At 42.3% G+C, this 16,132-nt stretch overlaps 1 non-coding gene across 1 annotated transcript; it reads left to right on the forward strand.

The window, feature by feature from the left end:
* Nucleotides 1-12,350: 12,350 nt before the first annotated feature.
* Nucleotides 12,351-12,457, forward strand: LOC132536220 (U6 spliceosomal RNA). Its single transcript, XR_009547880.1, has one exon. It is a non-coding gene; the product is annotated as a U6 spliceosomal RNA (small nuclear RNA).
* Nucleotides 12,458-16,132: the final 3,675 nt, after the last annotated feature.

Consider the following 16,132-nt stretch of genomic DNA (forward strand, 5'->3'; position numbering starts at 1 on the left):
CCTTGCACTTTGCGCCACCTTTGCTTAACCCACTGCACCACCACCCGACCCCCAGAGAGAAGACATTTTACCAACAGTACAGATACAGTTATCTTCTCATTCAACTGCATGAGTTTGACCTCAGGTTATTTACCACTTTTGTCTCTAGTCTTTGCAGTCCATAGAACTCAGCTCTTCTAAACACCCCCCACCCCCGGGAGCCCCAGTGATTTCACCTACAGGTTATTTAGGAAACCGGAGTCTATGTATCTGCTGCTTTCTGACTTGAACTGCCTTGTCTTCAGCACTCAGATAATTAATAAAGGAATGCTGCCTCAGGTGTTACTGTGAGTCTGGTTTTGAGAGGCTTCCTTGTGCCCGTATGAATGAGATACTCTTTCTAGAGAGCTTACACAACAAGATTTCTTTCACTGCCCACGATGACATCTTTGGATTTCTCCCAAATCTTTCCTGCATCCTAAAATTGTCTATTTCTCCCACCTTGAATATATGTGGATATATATATCCAGGGTTATTGCTGGGGCTCGGTGCCTGCGCTATGAATCCACTGCTTCTGGAAACCATTTCCCCCATTTTTGCTGCCTTTGTTGATGCCCTTGTTGTTGGTATTTTTATTGTTGCCATTGCTATTGTTGTTGCTGCTGCACAGGACAGAGAGAAATCAAGAAAGGAGGGGAAGATAGGGGGAGAGAAAGACAGATACCTGAAGACCTACTTCCCTGACTGTGAAGCAACTCCCCTATAAGTGGGGAGCTGGGGGCTTGAACTGGGGTCCTTACGCAGGTCCTTGCGTTTCATACCATGTGTGCTTAACCCACTGCACTGCTACCGCCTAGCTCTCTATTTTCTAGTTTTAAGGTCTTCCTTGCAAGTATATGGGTATGCTTACATGCTGTTTTTACAATGAGTGGTAATTTTAGGAATATACAATGTCTCATCTTAAAATATATTTTCAATTTAAAACTCATCCCTGGAGATGATTAATATGTGTATTTATATACTATTTGCATTTATGTTTCGTTTGTCTCTTACTTTTTTTTTGCCTCCAGTGTTGTTGCTGGGGCTCAGTGCCTGCACCATGGATCCACTGCTCCTGCAGGCATTTTTTCTGTTATTAGACAGGACAGAGAGAATTTGAGAGAGCAGGGGGAAATAGAAAGGAAGAGAGAAAGATAGACACCTGCAGACTAGCTTTGCTGATTGTGAAGTGAAGTGACCCCCCCCTGCAGGAGGGGAGCCAGGGGCTTGAACTGGGAACCTTGTGCAGGTCCTTGCACTTTGTACTATGTGCGCTTAACCTGGTGAAGCACCGCCTGGCCTGGCCTTTACTCTTTAACTAATATTAAAGTATGGTTTTCATTATGATTGCCACTGTCCAGTCAGTAAGGTGGTCCTGACTTTAATCTTGTGATACAGCTATTATCACTATCATTCAAATTAACAGTTGAAATTGCAGCTAGAGATATGTTTTTAACCAATCAGACACTGAAGAAATGTGACCACTAGCTAATTACAGATTGTGTTCATGTAATTGTCAGAGCTGCTCTTGCTGACACTGAAGTTGATTTCACTCAACTCTTAGACTTTCTGTAGATTCTTAGAAAGGTACATCAAAACTCTGGTGACTGGTATGTGCCAAATAGGTATTCATAGGCTTATTAATATTTTCTCTGTAGTGTAAAGCCACCTGTATTCTAAGGCTCATTGGATCAGTCAGTCAGATGTGTACCATACTGGTAGGACCTGAAGGTTCACAAATGAGGAGGAGCACAGCACAGCGTCTGCTTGATGACTTAGCTTCCTACCCACCGCAGCATGTCCTGCTTAAGAAAGGCAACTCCCCAACCTGCAACATCCTGCTGACCAGGCAGAAGGGAAGATAACCAAAAGTCGCAACCCCTACCCCCCTGCTTCCTCCTGCTATGGCTTGGGAACACTTTTTTTTAACTAAACTAACACTATGCTTGTCACGTAGCCCCCCTGCCCTAAACCCTATATAATCTCAATAGAAACTATAGAGGGGGTCAAGCATTTCTGACCACCACTGCGTGGTGGCTCAGTGTGTTCGTCCCTGGCGCCAGCTAATAAAGACTCTGTTGATTTTACATCGCTCTGGTCTCTTGGTAATTTCTGTGGATTACCGGACCCTAAAACACGGAGGGCGCCTAGTGGGGTGCCGCGGAGGTGCGACGGTCCCTCCTCGGCCCTGTGAGCCCAGTAGCCGGGAGACCCATGGAGGGGCTGACCAGCAAGAGGGCTACATGCTGACTGGGACTCGGGTTCTGGCGCCGGAGGGGCAGCCGCGGTGGTGGTGGCAGTGGCGGTGGCGGTGGTGGTGGCGGTGGCAGCACATTGCATCCCCCCAACCTCCCTGGTCAATTCCCTGTGGTGACGCTCTCTGGGACCCGCGGGAAAGGAGAGGTGTGGGGTCGCTGGTGTAGGGTGGCCTCGGCTGCAGCTGCTGGGGTGGGGGAAACGCGTGCGCCAGCAGGGGGTGGCTGATGCCCTGCTCTCCAAGTGCCAGCTAGCGCGCCAGGCTTTCTTAGGGGTGGTTGCTAATTGAGGCGCTACCAGGCACAGGATTTTATAACCAAGCCTTTTGTAACAAAAGCAAATTAATATGTAAAATATGATAGATTCCTTGTGCAGGCACCAATACCCAGAAATAACCCTAGTGAGGAAAACAAAACACAGAACGTAAAAAAAAACATAAATAAATAAATAGACAATGATGTTGAGAGAAAAAAGTTAAAAGAATCTGGAGGAGCTGGGCGGTAGTGCAGCATGTTAAACGCAGGTGGCACGAAGCACAAGGACCGGCCTAAGGATCCCTGTTCGAGCCCCAGGTTCCCCACCTGCAGGGGAGTCCTTCACAGATGGTGAAGCAGGTCTGCAGGTGTCTATCTTTATCCCCACCCCCGCTGTCTTCCCCTCCTCTGTCCATTTCTCTCTGTCCTTTTTAACAATGACGACATCAATAATTACAGTAATAACTGCAACAATAAAAATGAACCAGGGCAAAAAAGGGAAAATAAAAAACATACATATTTTTTAAAAGCACATTTAAAGAATCTTGGAGTTGGGCGGTAGCCCAGTGGGTTTAGCACACATGGCACAAAGCACAAGGACTGGCCTAAGGATCCCGGTTTGAGCCCCCAACTCCCCACCTACAGTGGAGTTGCTTCACGGGCTGTGAAATAGGTCTGGAGGTGTCTATCTTTCTCTCCCCTCTCTGTCTTTCCCTCCTCTCTCTATTTCTCTGTCCTATCCAACAAGGGCAACAATAACAACAACAATAGTAACTACAACAATTAAACAAGGGCAACAAAAGGGAATAAATATTTTTTAAAAAGAAGTTAAAAGAATCTTTAAATCTGTAGCAAACAGGTAAACAGTAACAATTCAGTGTACATATCCTTGTAGACACTATATGGAAGCCAATGTGCAGACATCAGAGGAAACAAAACTGCTGTTTGGGGATGGTCTAGATGTGAATTGATATAGTCCCAGAATGAAAAAAATGTTTCTGGACTGAGGTTAGTAGTCTTTCTTAGTTACGTAGCCTTTCCTCTCTTTGTACACATTTGAGAATATTAATAATAGGGTCAGTTATTATTAAGAACTTGAAACAACAAGGGCAACAAAAGGATAAATGAATAAATAAAAATTTAATAGAAGAATTTGAAGGCATCTTGTAAATAATTAACAAGTGTTATACATATATGTATATATATATATAAGATTTATATAAATATAAAGCAAATTCAGGGCCTGGCGGTAGTGCAGTGGATTATGTGTACACAGTACAAGGCGCAAAGACTGGCCTAAGGATCCTGGTTGGATCCCCTGGATCCCCACCTGTGGGAGGGGGTCACTTCACAAGTGGTGAAGCAGGACTGTAGGTGTTGCTCTCCTTTTCAGTCTCTGTCTTCCTGTCCTCTCTGTTTCTCTCTGTCCTATCCAACAGCAATAGCAATGGCAACAATAACCACAGCAGTAACAACTAGGACAAAAGAATGGGAAATAATGACCTCCAGGAGCAGTGGACTGTAGTGCAGGCACCAAGCCCCAGCTATAAGCCTGGAGGCAAAAAGAAGAAATCTTTTGTCCATTCTCCCAGAGGGATAAGGATTAGGGAACCTTCCAGTGGAGGGGAGTGTATAGGGAACTCTGGTGACTGGAATTGTATGGGATTGTACTCCTCTTATCCCACAATCTTCTTAATCATTATTAAATCACTAATTTAAAGAAAGCAAGAGAAAAAAATCTGTAAAAACACAGAAGCACAGTATCTGCTAGCTACCTTCTTAGTAACTTTCTGAAGCTCCACATTCATTCTGTAGTATATTTAGAAAAGAGTTTAGCTTAGCTAGCTTAACAAAAATACTAAAGAAAACATGTTCTCTATACACTTGGTGAGGGAGGAACATTGCTTTTTTCCCCTATTTTTATTAGTGATTTAATAATGGGTTTAATTGTTTTGTTGTCATTGTTGAGTCATATGATTGATTTATTGTCATTTGTTATCAGTCTCTTGTCAGTTTTGTGACATCCAGGTATCTTCTCCCAATTTACGGGTTACCTTTGTGTGTGTGTGTGTGTGTGTGTGTATGTGTGTGTGAAGTTTTCTTTTAATGTGAAGAAGCTGTTAAATTTGATATAGTCCCAGTAATTTAACCTTATTTTAGTTTTGCTTACCCATAGTGTGATGAGTCTCCATATAGAGCCTGATGTTAAATTATGGATGTGTTTCACCAATGTTTTCTTCTCTATTTTTTTTAGTCTCAGTTCTAACAACAAGGTCTTTGGTCCATTTTGAGTTAATTTGGCATATGGTGTTAAAGGCTGGTGCAGATTCATTTTTCTGCAATTGACTACCCAGTATCAGCTATTGAAGAGGCCTTCTTTTCCCCCACTGAAAAGGTTTTAGTCCTTTATTAGTACACACATAGGGGTTTATTTATGGAATTTCAATTTTGTTTTGTTGGTCTATAAATTGGTTTTGTTACAGTGCTATAACTTTTTAATTGCTATTGTTTCGTAGCATCAGTGGAAGTCAGGAATGTTATGTATGCATTGTTTGGTTTTTGCTAGACTGCTATGGTGCTGACTCCCCTCTGGACATCTTTAATAAAATATTTTCAATAAATGTGAAAACACATACTTTGGGATTCATAGTGTGCTTATTAATACATGATTTTTAGTTTCTATACTTAGCATATTTAAGATTAAAGTATATTTTTAAATTAATTCAACTATAAATAATTAAATGTTTATATGGCAAATTTAGTAAAAATGTAAAACCAAGGTCTCTTTTGCAGTCTTCTCCTTGGGAAACAGAAGATGGCTTGTCATTTTTTTTATTTAAGACCTTTATTAACAGATGCTTGCAGCTTGTTGCCTTTTTTTTTTTTTTTGAAAAAAATCAAGTTGTAAACTTTTATTACAAATTCAAAATGAGGTTCTTAAAAATCTCAACTTGACCAGATATGAAACAATTTAAAAACCTTTAAAGGTGTATTGAGAAAAACCAGGCCTTTTTTTTAAAAAAAAAAAAAAAACATGTTTGACATTACCAAAAAGAGACATCTTTAGGTAAAAATAATAAAAACCCCCTTGCTGCATAGATAATGCAGATAGTTCTGGTTATCTGGTCAAGGGGCAAAAAGCAAGCACTTAAGGTCTTCAGCTCATTCCTATTGTTGAAACCATATCTGCTCCTTACATTGACCATTTTACTGTTCCCATAACCTTCATTGCCTTGATCTTTTTGTCCCTTCCAGCAGGCGCCACCGATATGAGGCTGCCTGGGCAGCCGCTCCCTGTGCCACTACCCGTGGCACCAGGCTTGGTGTCGGTGGTGCTGAGGGCGGGGACAGCCTGTGGCTGCTGGGTCTAGACCACTCTGCTCATGGTTGCCATGATGGTGACTGGGGCCAGCTGCTGCAGCTGCAGCTCCTCCCAGGGTGTGATGGTAACTAGGAGGCGGTGGCGCTGGGGCTGCTCAGGGCTCTCTGGGGTCCGCTCTCAGCTTGTCATTTTTAAACCAGGTTCTAGTAGGAATGAACATGTCTGGCTCCACTCAGAAACATTTCTTTTTAATATTTACTATGGATTTCAATTTCCCATCCTTTCCCATCCAAGTTCAGCTCATTAGCAAATCTTAGCAAAGATCTTGTTTAATATTTTGGCATCTATGTTCATCAGAGATATTGGTCTGTAGTTTTCCTTTTTTGTTCTGTCCCTATCAGCTTTTGGTATCAGGGTGATGTTGGCTTCATAGAAGGTGGAAGGGAGTATACCTGTTTCTTCAATCTTATGGAAAAGCTTAAGAAGTATGGGTACTAACTGTTTCCTGAAAGTTTTAAGGAGAATGCTGTTTAGTTTCCAACTTCTGTGACTTTTAATAATCTTCGGTTTGTTGTTAAATGTTAGTTTTACTCCACTGTGGTCTGAAAGATGCGTGGCATGATTTTGATGCTCTTGAATTTATTGATCCTGTCTTTGTGGCCTAATATGTGGTCTATCCTTGAGTATGTATTATGTGGATTTGAAAAGAAGGTGTATGCCAGTTTTTTTGGGTGAAGGACTCTGAAAATGTCCAAGAGGTCTAGTCTGTCTATCTCTTCATTCAATTCTCTTGTATCTTTGTTGGTTCTCTGCTTTGTTGATCTGTCTAAGTGTGAGAGTGGTGTATTGAAGTTTCCCACTATTACTGTATTATTATTGATGTATTATTGAAATTCTTTCAGTAAGCGCTTGACATATTTAGATGGCCCCTCACTGGGTACATAGATGTTAATAATTGTTATGTCTTCTTGGCTGATTGATCCTCTAATCATTATGTAATGTCCTTGCCTATCTTTTGTTACTTTTTTTAACCTAAAATCTATAGTGTCTGAGATGAGAATGGCAGTTCCTGCCCTTTTTTGTAGTCCATTAGCCTGTATGATAGTTTTCCATACTTTCACTTTAAGTCTGTGTTTATCTTGTTGTGACAGATGTGATTCTTGCTAGCAGCATATGGTTGGGTTATGCTTTCTGATCCATCCCCCACTCTGTGCCTTTTGATGGGTGAGTTTAAACCATTGACATTTATTGATATTATGGATTTAATGTATTGTAGTGCCATTGTTCAAATAAAAATTTTTGTTTGCTCTCATATATTGCAAGTATTTATAGTGATGTTCTTGTTTATAAGAGGTCTTTTAGAACCTCTTTCAGGGCCGGCTTGGTGATGGTTGCCTCCTTTAACTGTTGTTTGTCTAAGAAGGTTTTGATCCCTCCATCTAGTTTGAATGAAAGTCTAGCAGGATATATTATCCTTGGTTGAAACCCTTTTTCACTCAGGGCTCGATAGATATCTTGCCATTCTCTTCTGGCTTTTAGAGTTTGATTGGAGAAGTCTGCAGATAATCTTATGGCATTTCCCCTGTATGTGACTTTTTGTTTCTCTCTTGCAGCCTTTAGGATCCTTTGTTTATCCTTACTTATTCTCATAGTGACTATGATGTGTCTTAGTGTCTTCAGGTCTGGGTTGTATCTGTTTGGAACTCTCTGGGCCTCTTGAATCTCGATGTCCTTTCTGTTATTCAGGTCTGGGAAGTTTTCTTCTATTATTTCCTCTAGAATGTTTGCTTCCCCTTCCTCTCTTTCTTCCTCTGGCAGGCCAATTAAATGAATGTTACTTCTTTTGAGATCATCCCATATGTCTCTGTTGTTGTTTCCAGTGTCTCTCAGTCTCTTTTTGAGCTATTTCACCTCTTTCTTAATTTTCTCTAACTTATCCTCTGTCTGATTAATTCTGTTTTCTGCTTCTGTTAGTCTGCTTTCCCTTGCCTCAGCTTTTTTCTTCATTAGAGCTATTTGAGGTTTCAGTTCTCTAATTGCCTCAAGATAATCAGTATTTTCCTTGGGGGTCTCAACTTGTTTTCCGAATAGTGCCATTCCTTTCCTCCAAAGTTGTTTTCATTTCTGTCATTAATAAGTTTATTATTGCTTGTATCCTTTTCTTATCTATGGTTACTTCTGGCTGATTTGTAGTTTCTTCTGGGCTCTTGTCTTCATTCATTGGAGTAGCAGTTTTATTTGTTTTTGATCTACCCATTTTTAATGTGTTTCTTTTTTTATGCTGTTATTCCTCTTTTGTTGTGTCTTCAGTACAATTAACACTGTACTAAATACCTTTATGACAATTGCACTCACCAACCTCAGGAATTACAATAGCAACTGTAGCAAGTATTGAAGCAGTTTAATCACTACCAGTTAGCCAAACAATATCTCCAGTCTGTGAAAAAAATAGTAACCAAATCCCAGTGAAGAAGAAAGAGTAAAAAAAAAAAAAAGGGATAGCAAGAATAGACAGTTATGCAAATCTACTATCCACTGTATATTCTAGGGGTAAAAAGAGGGGAAAGGGAACTAGAGCAGAGATAGACACATAGAGAGTCCACTCTGAGTCAGATTTCTTCCCCAAAATAATTCACAAATTCATAAAGGCAAAGAAGAAGGAAGGAAGAAGTGTATGACAAGATAAAAAAAGAAACAAGAGAGAGAAAAGAGAAAAGATAAAAAAAGAGCTGTAATTAAAGAGCAGTGAAAGGAATGTTTTTTTTTATTACTTTATTTTTAATTTAAGTTTTTTAATTAGCTAGGAGGAGGAAGGCGAGAGTCTGTAGAGGATGTAGGAGTAATGAGACAAGTTCCTCCCACAATAGATAAGATGCCCATTACCCTAGCAATGAAAGATACCCTAAGAGTTAATTCTGATCAACCTAAAGGGGGGGAAGATATATGTCTTTACATAATATTAATAATAAAATAGAGCAGGGTAAAAAAAACACCCTGTCCCAGATTACCTCAAACCTCGTGAGCAGAGGTAGCTGATTGTTAAGAAAGAAGAAGAAAAATAATAATTAAAAAAACCTCAGGACTAGACAAGGATAGCTGGGATAGACAATTATACAAATCTATTATCCACTGTATATTCTAGGGGTAGCTAAAGGAGGAAGGGAAGTTGATCAGAGATACTCATAGTGAGAGTCCACTCTGAGTCAGATTTCATCCCAAAAATAATTCCCAAACGTGTATCAGTGAATTCAGTGAAAGCACACTGTTTGGTGATGTAGGGGATGGGGTCTGTGGCTTTGGAAGCCACAAAAAAAAGAGAGAGAGAGAGAGAGAAAAAAGAAAAAAACAAGAAAAAGAACAGTAATAAAAGAGCAGTTAATGGAAAGAGTTTTTTATTTGTTTATTTTTTATTATTTAATTATCTATGTGGGGGAGGGGTGGCTACTTAGAAAGAAAAAAGGCCAGAGGTTTCAGAAGGGAATAGACTTAGAATGAATGGTACTCCCTGGTGGGACAGGAATCTTGGTAAAGAAAGAAGCTCAGCAGAGGAGCCTGCTAGGAGGTGGTCCCCCGGGATTGGTTATGGGGGGGGTGAGGGGGAGGAGGTTTGCTTTGGGAATAATAATTTAAAAGAAAAAATTTTTTTTCCTTTTTTTCTACTCTATTTTTAACCCAAATTAAGTTATAGTCACCTCCTTGGTAGGCCTATTTTAGTTGTATTCCAAAGGGATATATATTCCAAAGGGATATTATATTCCAAGGGATATATATTCCAAAGGGATATTATATTCCTACTGCTTTGTCCTCCTCTCACGCAGTCTCGTCGTGCAGGTAGCAGGGATGGGTCTGGGCAAAGCCCTATTTCTTTTTCTGGCTCTGAGATTTTGAACTTTACATCCTGTCTCTAGATTTTATTCAAACTTAAGTCTGTCTCTAAACCCTAACACCATCAACACAAAATGAATTGAGTTAGATTCTTAAAATTTATTTTGGATTTGAGTCCCCACCACACCTGCAGAGGAAAAGCTTTGTGAATGGTGAAGCAGTGCTTCAGGTTTCTCTCTCTCTCTCTCTTTCATTCTCTTCTCCCTCTTTACTTCCAATTTCCTTTTTGATTTCTTCTGTTACTATCCAATAAACAAAGATAATAAAAATATATTTATTTTTTAATTTTTAAAATATTTATTTCCCTTTTGTTACCCTTGTTGTTTTATTGTTGTAGTTATTATTGTTCTTATTGATGTCCTTGTAATTGGATAGGACAGAGAGAAATGGAGAGAGGAGGGGAAGACAGAGAGGGGGAGAGAAAGATAGGCAGTGAAGCAGGTCTGCAGGTGTCTATCTTTCTCTCACCCTGTCTTCCATTCTTCTCTTCTTCCCTTTGTCCCAGCTGCATCCACAGCAGCACCATGGAGCCCTGAGGCCCGCGCCCTGAGACCCTGTCGCCCCCTGTCACATTGAGTAGCATAACATCGCATCACCCCCAGGCAGCATTGAGCCATGCCGCGTTGTGTCGCACCCATAGGCCCCAGTGTTGGGGCCTGGGCCCTGTGCCCTGAGCGCCCAGCAAGAACTGTGCGGAGTCCCCGTGTGGAAGTACTGCTGGGGACTCCCCAAGGTGCTGTGCCAGACAGCAGCCAGTGGCCAGGTCCATAGTGCTGGAGCCCATCTAGTGAGATTCCTCCAATTGCAAGTAAGTGGCCCCTGGTTCCTGTGCCCTTGAAGGCTGGGTTGTTGTGCCCACCTGGGAAGTTGCTGGGTGGGGTGAGGGGCGAAGTCGGGGTACAGCCGCAGAGGGGCCAGCACCCCCGGACCCAGTACCCCGGGACAGGCGCACCCCTTAGAGGTGGCTGCGCACCCCCCCAAACCTCCAGCACCCAGCGGCCTTGAGCAGGGCGCTCCCCGAGATGGAGCCATGCGCACGCCCGGCAGGGGCGCACCCAGGGGAGGTGTCCGCGAGCCCCCAGACCCTGCACCCCTGGCAGGGACACCCTGGAAGGGTGGCTGTGCGCCCCCAGATCGTGCTGCTTTTGGCTTCCGTGAGCGCGAGCATAGGGACCCCGCCGGAGAGTCTGGGCAGCCGGCCTTCCCTTTCCTTCCTGCCGGGAGAGGGGTCCTAGGTCCCTGGGCCTTACCCAGCGTGTCAGTGCTGGTGGCTCCAAGTGCCCCGAGGGTGAGGACCCGCCAGTGCAGCTGGAGTCCAGGCAGTGCGCCTCCTGCCCACCCCAAACGCCCTGGCAGGAGGGGACCCCGGAACCCACCGACCAGGCTTCAGGGGCAGCCAGGTCCAGAAAACTTTCCGTGTGTCCGCCCACCCGAAATGTGCACCCGCTGTCCTTCCTCTCAGTGTGGCCCACGACGAGGTCCTCGGGGGACGGCTGTTTGGAATCCTGAACTTCGAGTTTGGTCTGGGGAAACATGGCGAGCCAAGTTCCCAAATTAGGGTGAAGGAGGCTGGGGCACGGGGTGCGGGTCCAGGTTGGGGGTCTCCTCGCACTACTAGAACTGGAGTGTTTTCTCTGCCTCTGTCTCTCTCAGAAGAGACATGCATTTCAGAGGGGTGCCCAAAGCCAGCTGGCTCTAACCTTTGTTGAGCCCTGGGCCCGGGCTGTGGATTGGGTCTGGGCTGAAGGTCTGGCACTTTGCAACCTGCTGGTCCTGGAGGGTACTGCCAACACCCACCCCCAACCCCCCTTGTCCCGGTGGCCTGGGCCTGGCAGGGCTCCTTGTGTGGTGGGGGGTGGGCAGGGGTCGCCTGGGGTTCTTGTGTCTGTGGGGACAGTCCTCGGGAGACTGCAGTCTTCCTACTCACACAATGGGGCAGCCAGGATGCTGGCAGGTGGGAGCTGCACTAGGAGCCCCACAGAGCCAGGCAGCAGCCGATCTTGGAGCTGGGTAGGAACTGGGCAGGAACCGCGGTTTTTAAAAAAAAAATGAAATTAAAAAAAGGAAATTAAAAAAAGGAAAAATGTTATTTATTAATACAAAAAAGAGAAGCAGAGCATGAATATGGCACATGCAAATCTGGGGATTGAATTCAGGACTTAGTTCGTACAGAGCCATTGCCCTAGCCATTCTGCAATTCTAAAGTATAAATAGGTTATTTTATTTTTGTTGTTGTTGTTGTCACCAAGGTCTCATTGTCTCCCTTTCTTTTTTTTTCTTGTCTATTCTTTTCCACTCTTTTTTATTTTTATTTATTTTTCCATTTTGTTGCCCTTGTTGCTTAACATTGTGTGGTGATTAATGTCGTTGTTGGATAGGACAGAGAGAAATGGAGAGAAGAGGGGAAGACATAGAGGGGGAGAGAAAGACAGACACCTGCAGACCTGCTTCACCACCTGTGAAGGGACTCCCGGGCAGGTGGGGAGCCAGGGGCTAGAACCGCGATCTTTCCTCTGGTCCATGAGCTTTGCGCCATGTGCGCTTAACCTGCTGTGCCACTGCCTGACTCCAACTGTCTCCATCTCTTAACACTTTTTAAATAAGATTATAATATAGTCCTAGCTTCGGTAGTACATATACTAAAATTGGCATGATACATAGAAGATTAGTATGGCCCCTGCTCAAGGATTACACACAGATTCATGAGGCATACCATATTTTTTCAAAAAAAGGATTATAAAATATATGTACACACATATAAATAATTATAATCTTTTAAAGAGCCAGTTAATGCAACCTGGGAGGCGGTTCAGTGACAAGAGATCTGGATTTGTATGTGTGGGATCCCAGGTCTGTCTGAACTCTGGTTCTACATATGCTGAAGCTCTTTTAAAAGATTTATTAATCAGTGAGGGAGAAAGGGAGGAGAGAGAGAGAGAGAGAGAGAGAGAGAGAGAGAGGAAAAACACTATAGCATCAGTCTGGAACATGTGATGCTGGAGGTAGAATTCAGGACCTCATGCTTGAGTCCAAAACTCCAACCACTCTGCCAGCCTCCAGGACTGCAGATTGGCTTTTTTGAATAGAATAATGGTAATATTGTTCTCTTAACTGTACATATTTTAAATAATACAAAGTCTTTTTAAATTTTTTTCTCAAATATTGTGCCTGGGGATCAATCCCACCCAGAACCTTGCACCTGCATGGGACAGCTGAGAGGCCTCCCTGCCAGTCTCCATTCTGTATCCTTTAAGAGAGGGAGACATGCAAAGCACTGCTCCTCTATGCAAGGAGTCCCGCCCATTGCCTGCCTGTGTTTTCACTTGCAGTGTGGAGGATCAGACCCCCAGCCACATGCTATGCTATGTTTTCTTTTTAAGAAACAGACAACCTGCGCCTAGATTTAGGCGGGTAACTGGACTCAACAGTAGGCCAGGCCCATTTAAAATCCAAATTCAACAAATTTATAACCAAGACAAAGGAAAGAACAGTCACTATAACTTTTTTAAGACACTGGGTAGCTTCTTTGCATTGGTCTCTCTATATAAACATGTTATTTTCAACATCTCTGTATTGATGATTGAAGTGGGTCAAGCTTACTTAGTTCTCCTTGAGACAGACAACGTGTGTATCTACATTTGGGTCACAATACCCTGCTGTATGTTGATCTTTCAAAGTAAATGAATGTGCTGGGGTGGGATTGGGAGGCAGAACTTGGAGAAAGAATCATCCTCATCAATAGGTGTTGCTACATTCAGCCTTCATATAGGAAACACCTCAAGATATCAGTATCAGAGCAACCATTTACAAGTATTTTTTCAAGATTTATTTTACTTTACTTGTTTATTGAATAAAGACAGAGAAACTGAGATCGTAGGGGGAGGTAGAGAGAAAGACACCAACAGCACTGCTTAACCGCCTGTGAAGCTTCCTTCTTTACAGGTGAGTCAACAGTTATTACATCTTAAGCTAGGTATCATTTCTTCCTTTCTTTCTCTCTTTTTCTTTTTAATTTCTTTATTGGGGAATTAATGTTTTACATTCCACATTAAATACAATAGTTTGTATTTGCAGAACAATTTCCAGTTTTCCATATAGCAATCTATGTATCATTTCTTTTCTTTATTTCTTTTTTTTTTTTGTTGTTATTGGATAGCGACAAAGAGAAATTGAGAGAGAAGGGGGAGATAGAGAGGAATAGAGACAGAGAGACACCTGCAGACCTGCTTTACTACCTGTGAAGTGACTCCACTGCAGGTGGGGAGGAGGGGGCTTGAACCAGGATCCTAAACGGTCCTTGCTCTTTGTGCCATGTGGGCTTAGCCCACTGTGCTACCTTCTGGCTCCCTTAGGTATCATTTCTAAAGCCTGTTAAATCTAAAATGTTCTTAACCTTTTGTAGTAATTTCCTGATTCATGTTTGCTTGTCTTAAATATCTTGGTTCTGTTTTAGTTTGCCTTGTGGGAACTCCCATCTGTCTTTGGTCTTGTTAATTTTCCAGGGCTTGTAGTTGAATGCCAGCAAGGACGCTCCCAGATAAAAAAAAAACAAAGAAATCGCTCTGCATGTGCTTCGAGATAGGCTTTACCAGAAGATTATAGAGAAAGACGTGTCGACAGCAAAATACCAGAATGCAGGTAAATAAAAGAAATAATAAATAAAAATAAAAGAAATAAAAGAAAAGAAAATAAATAAAAGAAAAAAAGAAAGGTGGGGGTCAGGTGGTAGTGCAGGAGGTTGAGTGCAGGTGATGCAAATCACAAGGATTGGTGCAAGGAACCTGGGTTGAGTTCCTGGATCCCCACCTGCAGGTTGTCTCTTCATAAGTGGTGAAGCAGGTTTGTAGATGTCTTATCTTTCTCTCACCCTCTATCTTCCCCTCTCTCGATTTCTGTCTGTCCTATCCACAATGACATCAATAACAATAATAATCACCATAATAATGATAAAACAACAAGTGCAACAAAATGGAAAGGAAAAAAATGATTTATTTATTAATGAGAAGGTGTGAGGGAAGAACTAGAGTATCACTGTGACCTATGGAATGCCAGAGATTAAACTCAGAACTTCATGCTTGAGAGTCCAATGTCTTAATCACTGCACCACCTGTCAGGACACTGCAGATAAGATTTATTTAGTAGAATCACTTAACAACTGTTCGAAGAGTCATTCTGCACATGCCTTACATATGGGAGTCCCTCGGATTGATTCCTGGCACCACTGAACAGTAACACAGACACCACTGAACAGTAACACAGACACAGCCAAGTTCAGTGGATGGTAGATCTATGCTTAGGTCTCTATCTCAAAATCATAAGCATTGAACTGAGAGGTAGCTTATTGGTAAATTGCATACTGCACATGCATAAGGCCCCAAGATTGATCCCCAGCATACAGAAGTTCTGAGTGGTGCTCTATCCATAAAAATAAATAAACGAAGGGGTCCAGAGCTTGCTCCCCCAGTAGAGTGCACATCACATCACCATGCTTGCAGACCTGGTGTTGAGCCCTAACACAACATGGGAGCACCAGGCATGATGGCAGGTACTGTGATGTTTCTCACATGCTCTTTATCCCACTTTTTCTATTTCATTTTTAAAAATTTTAAAGTCAATTTTCATTTATATATATGAATATATTTATTTATTATTGGACAGAGACAGAAAAATAGGGAGGGGAGGGGGAGATAGAACAGGAGAGAGACAGAGAACCACCTACAAACAGCCTTGCTTTACCACTTGTGAAGCTTCCCCTACCCCCTGCAGCTTAGGACCAAGGGCTTGAACCTGGTTCCTTATGCACTGTAATTTGTGTGCTTAACCAGATGCACCACTGCTGGTCCCCTGTATATTTTATTCATTTATTATTTCCTGGATAGAAATTGAGAGGGAACAGAAGATCTAGAAGGGGAGACAAAGAGAGACACCTGCAGTGCTACCTCACCACTTGTGAAGCTTCTCCTCAGCTGGTTGTATCTTGGGCTTGAACCTTAGTCCTTGTGCATTGTAACATGTTCACTCCACTGGTTACACCACCTCCTGGACCCCATTTTTTCATTTTTAAATTTAAAAGGAGAAAACAACTGTTGACAACAGTAGAATTATGTAAGTATGAAACTCTGGTGTAAGTATGAAACTCTGGCGTACTAAAATACATCAATATATTCATCTTTTTTTAAAGGTCACTTTGTGAGTGCACATGTTATAGTGTGAGAGGACCAAGGTTCAAGCCCCTGATCCCCACTTGCAGGTGGAAGCTTCACAAGCAGTGAAACAGTATCTTAATGTGTCTCACTTTCTTTTTCCACTCTATCTCCCCTTTCCATCTCCATTTCTTTCTTTCTTACCAAGCAAAAAGAAAAAAAAAACTTTTTAAAAGGTTTCTTTATATTAAAAA

The sequence above is a fragment of the Erinaceus europaeus genome (genome assembly GCF_950295315.1).
Source record: "Erinaceus europaeus chromosome 6 unlocalized genomic scaffold, mEriEur2.1 SUPER_6_unloc_55, whole genome shotgun sequence".
Lineage (NCBI taxonomy): Eukaryota > Metazoa > Chordata > Mammalia > Eulipotyphla > Erinaceidae > Erinaceus > Erinaceus europaeus.